Source organism: Pteropus alecto, unplaced genomic scaffold (assembly GCF_000325575.1).
Source record: "Pteropus alecto unplaced genomic scaffold, ASM32557v1 scaffold122, whole genome shotgun sequence".
Taxonomy (NCBI): domain Eukaryota; kingdom Metazoa; phylum Chordata; class Mammalia; order Chiroptera; family Pteropodidae; genus Pteropus; species Pteropus alecto.
Window position 1 is genome coordinate 499,268 of NW_006431917.1, and position 5,429 is coordinate 504,696.

At 35.1% G+C, this 5,429-nt stretch overlaps 1 pseudogene; it reads left to right on the forward strand.

Moving 5' to 3' along the window:
• Nucleotides 1-1,105: 1,105 nt before the first annotated feature.
• Nucleotides 1,106-1,564, forward strand: LOC102881771 (annotated as a pseudogene).
• Nucleotides 1,565-5,429: the final 3,865 nt, after the last annotated feature.

A 5,429-nucleotide genomic window follows, 5' to 3' on the forward strand; every position in this document is an offset into this window, starting at 1 on the left:
CTGTTGCCAAAAGGTGTTTTTCTTTTGATTTCTAGTAGGTGGCATATAAGCCTCTTGGATCCCTATTTTATATAAAGCCTTAATAATGCCTTTTTTTCCCTTATAAATATTCAATCATGCTTGTTACCCCCAGTCTCAGTCCCTATCAATGTTAGCGACAGTTTTGGTAGCATTAGCTCAAATTCCCCTGGAGTTCTATGATGTTCAGTTTTGGAGGTAATGGGACACGGTCTCTTTTGCTTGGGGGATGGGGGCTTGGGCTCAGCCTCCATTTTGCATCTGTGGCTGGTAATAATCAACTGTTGCTTCTGTGTCACCTCCACTTCTCTGTGTTCTTCCCTAATCTTTGGGCACTGCTGCAGCCTGGAGCTCATAGCTCTTTCCCAGGCAGATTTGTTCAGGGAACCTGCAGCACCTTCTCCCATACTCGTCCTTCAAGGGCTCTCTGTCTGGGCAGGCAGCTCTTTGCTTCTCCCAGTCTACAGCCCTACTCTCTGTTGTTCTTACCTGTGTTAGCTATTATTTGTAGAGCTCTTGCTCAGACGTGCTTGTGTGCAGGTTGGGTGTTTTTTGTTGAGTTTTAGATGATCAGCTTATTGTTGTTTCAAGGAGAGAGATCTGAGGACATCTCTTACTTTGTCATGCTTCTTGTAAATGTTGTCTTTTAATTTCAGTTTCCAATTTTTCATTGCCAGTGTATAGAAATAAAATTGCTTTTTGTATTTTGATATTGTAGTGTGTTATCTTGCTAAATGATCATTGATGTTTCTAATAGAGTTTTGGAGATTCTCTCAGATTTTCTTCATAGATGATTATGTCATCTGTGAAAAAAGACTGTGGTAGCAATTTCTATCTATTGTTGCCAATCTGCAGGTATGTGTTGGGCCTCCAACCCAGAATTTGGTTGGAATGTTCAAACTGATAACACCACACACACTAAGAGTATGAAAAATTTAATTACTCACACAATGAATTTTTCTAGGGATAGCAGGGTAGATTTCCCAAGAAAGTCTGCAAATGGCTTGCAAGAGCAAGGACAAGAAATTGGCATTGAGTTTTTATGGCAGAGGCTTACGTGTTTTAAATTTTCTGCTAATGCCAAATGATGGAGCACCTGCACTTGCCCAGATGTGAGACACAAGGGGAAGAAGGAATGAGGTTCAAAAGCTATGAGCAGCTGCATCTGCCGCCCCTGGTGCTGATTGTGTGCTCATTCAGTATGAGGACCTGGTACCTCTTTTGTGAAATGGCTGCTGAGGCAACCCCGGTGCCCACAGTGACAGACAAAAAGACGAAAGAAAGAGTCAAGAGTGAGAACAATGATATCAATTTGAAGTGGCAGGGCAGGATAGTTTTGTGATGAATGCAGTTTAAAATTAGGAGGCATACAGCACTTAATAAACTAATGAAAGCATACTGGGAATGGCAAGGTTTGTTAGTGAGACAGATTAGATTCAGATTTGATGGACAGTCAATCAATGAAAAATACACATCTGCAAAGTTGGAAATGGAGGATGAAGATACAATTGGTGTGTTCCAGCAACAGGTGGGAGGAGTCTACTAAAAATAGAAACCTGCTACTTTACCCCAGAACTATGTTCTTCTAGACCAAGAAGACATTCTCACTTAGAAAACACAATTTGTTTTCACCATATCCTGACTGCTACAATATAGTTTCTCTATTCTTTCATTTCCCCCTTCCCCATTCCTTTATTGTACATAAAGTAACTGGTGTATATACACAAGCATATTGAATTTTTAAAAAGAACTAAATAGCCAATGGTATGTTTTGATCAACATCAAATAGAGGATAAGGAAAAATAATAGTTCTGTGAAAATACCCACTTTCTACATCAGTGGCATGCTCATTCAGCTCTTATCTTTATATTGCAATAAGTTATTTTGCTCTCCTTGTTTAACAAAAAAAGAATAAAAATTCTTGCATACCTTGTTTGATTGGAGAATTTTAATGTTTTTCATTTATCATTATTAAGCCATGGGAATTTTATAACTTTTCTATATGTAGCTGTTACATGAGAGGCAATCTGTCTTTAAGTAGAGATAAATTACTGTAAAGTAAATGAATCCTAGATAGTTTTCCCTTCAAGTCAAGAAACTTGTTTAAATAAACTTCTTATTTGACTGTAAAAATGCTACAAGCAGTCAAACATCAAAAAATGGATTTAGACTCTTCATTACACTATCACATCTGTACACTGTTATTTCCTTTTCTTTCCTGATTTCACTGGTTAAACCTTCAGAACAGGATTGAATAGAAGATGGGACACTGGATATTTTTTCTATGTTCCTGACCTTAGAGTGAAACCATTCAATTTTGTACTATCAAGTGAAGTGCTAGCTGAAAGTTTTTGGTACATGGCCTTCACTGTATTGAGGAAGATTTTTTTCTGTTTTTGATCAGTATATTAGGTATGGATGTTGGATTTTGTCAAATACTTTTTCTTCATCTATTGAGATGATAACATTGTCTTTCTCTTTTAGTTTGTTAATATGGTGAATTATACTTGGCTTCAAATCTTACATTCTTGGGATAAACACACTTGGCATTATCAGTTTTATTACTATTGGATTCAATTTGCTATATTTTTATTAGGAACTTTTTGCACATATGTTCATGAGGGATATTGTTCTGTAGTTTTTTCAGGGTACTGTTTTTGTCTAGATAACTCAGAATCAGTTGGGAAGAATTTCTCTCTTTTCAATGTTCTAGGAGAGTTTGTATAGAATTGTTATTTCTTAAATGTAAAATAATTTTAAATGTTTAATAGAAAATAAAATTAAATAGAAATGTTAAATAAAATTTGCTAGTGAAGTCACCTGGGCCTGGTTGGGTTTTTTGTTTGTTTGTTTGTGGTTTTTTTTTTTGGTAGGAAGATTTTTAATTGCAAATTCAATTTATTTTATAGACACAGGACTACTCAGGTTAACCATTTTTTTAGTAAAGTTTGACAGTTTGTGTCAAGAAGTCTTTCTATTTCATCTAGTTGTTTAATGCATTGGATTAAGTTGCTATGATATATTTTGTTATCCTTTTAATATTTGTAGAATCAGTAGTGATGTCACCTAATTCTTGATATGGGTAGTATATCTCCCTTTCTTTCCTAATCAGTTAGTCTGGCTAGTTTTATCATTTTTATTAATCTCAAAGAACTAGCTTTTGATTCCATTTATTTTTCTTTATTTTCCTGTTTTCTATTTCACTTGATTTTTGCTCTGATCTTTAAGTTATCTTTGTTTCATTTGTGTAGTCTTCAATTTGATCTTTGTTTAGTTTCTTAAAGTAGAAGATGCAATCATTGGTTTGACAGCTACCTTCTTTGCTAATGTAGATATTTAGTTCTAGAAATTTCCCCCTGAATATTGCTTCAGTGGTATCCTATAATTTTTTAAAAAATTTTATTAATTTGTTTCAAGTACATTGGTTAGACATTTATATAGTTTATGAAATAATCCCCCTAATTGCTCTTTCTCTCCTCTGGCTCTCCACCTAGCCATTACATTAATGCTAACTGCATTCCCTATGCCATGCTCCCCATTCCCATGACCATCTATCACCTACTAATTTGTACTTCTTTAACCCTTTACTCCATTCTCCCAGTCCCCCGACTCCCTCCCCTTCTGGCTGTCACCAGATTGTCCTCTATATTTGTGAGACTGTTTTTAATTTGTTTGTTCTTTTTGTTCCTTAGATTCCGCAAGTAAGTGAAATCATATGGTATTTATCTTTCTCTGACTTATTTCACTCAGCATAACTTCTAGGTCCATGCATGTCACTGCAAATGGTAGAATTTCATTTTTAATGGCTGAGTAATATTCCATTGTATATATGAACCATAACTTCTTTATCCAGCCATCTATTAATGGGCATTTAGGTTGCTTATATATCTTGGCTATTGTAAATTGTGCTGCAATGAACATAGGGGTGCACAGATCTTTATGAATTATTGTTTTAATTTTCTTTGGATAAATACCCAGAAGTGCAATTGCTGGATCAAAAGGTATATCAATTTTTAATTTTTTGAGAAACCTCCAGACTGTTTTCCATAGTGGCTGTACCAATTCGAAGTCCCACCAGCAGTGTATGAGGGTTCCTTTTCCCCCATATCCTCTCCAACACTTGTTATTATTTGTCTTGTTGATGATAGCCATTCTAACAGGTGTGGGGTGATATCTCATTGTAGTTTTAATTTGCATTTTTCTGATAATTAGAGACCTTGAGCATCTTTTCATATGTTGATTAGCCATCCGTATTTCCTCTTTGGAGAAATGTCTGTCTTCTGCCCATTTTTTAATCAGATTTGTTGTTGTTGTTGTTGTTGAGTTGTATGAGTTTTTTCTATATTTTGGATATTGACCTCTTATCAGATGTATCATAAGCAAATATCTTCTGTTCAGTCAGTTGTCTTTTCATTTTCTTTTCTTTTTTTTTTAAATTTTTATTTTTTTAGGCGAGGTAACCCTCGGTCAACCTCACAGACTGCAAGGACCTTTTCAGCTTACAATCTCTTATTTTTTTATTTTTTATGCCTAAAGCGCCTGGTCTTCCTAGGTGGTCTCCCATCCAAGTACTAACCAGGCCCAATCCTGCTTAGCTTCCAAGATCAGACAGGATCGGGCCAGTTCAGTTTAGCATCTTTTCATTTTCTTGATGGTTTCCTTTGCTGTACAAAAACTTTTTAGTTTGATATAGTCTCATTTGTTTATTTTTTAATTTGTTTCCCTTGCCCAAGGAGATATACCCGAAAAGAAATAACTGTTAGCAATATCAGAGAGATTACTGCCTATGTTTTCTTTTAGAAGGTTTATGGTTTCAGGTCTTACATTTAAGTCTTTAATCTATTTTGAGTCTACTCTTGTATAAGAAGGTGGTCCAGTCTCTTTCTTTCTTTTCTTTCTTTCTTTCTTTCTTCATTCATTCTTAATTTTCCACACTATGAAATTCTTTCTTTCTTTCTTTCTTTCTTTCTTTCTTTCTGTCTTTCTTTCTATCTTTCTTTCTTCCTTCTTTTCTTTCTTTCTTTCTTTTTTTTTTTTGCATGTTTGTGTCCAATTTTCCTAGCACCATTAATTGAAGGGACTGTCTTTACTCCAAGGTATATTCTTGCCTGCATTGTCATGTATTAAGTGAACGTATAGGTGTGAATTATTTTCTAGGTTCTCTCTTCTGTTCCATTGATAAGTGTATCTGTTTTTCTGCCAGTACCATGCTGTTTTGGTTACTGTAGACTTATAGTATAGTTTGATGTCAGGTAGTGTGATACCTCCAACTTTGTTCTTCTTTCTCAAGATTGCCATGGCTATTCGGGGTCTTTTATGGTTCCATTTAAATTTTTAGGATTATTCGTTCTAGCTCTCTGAAAAATGCCATTGGTGTTTTGATAGGGATTGCACTGAATCTATAGATTGCT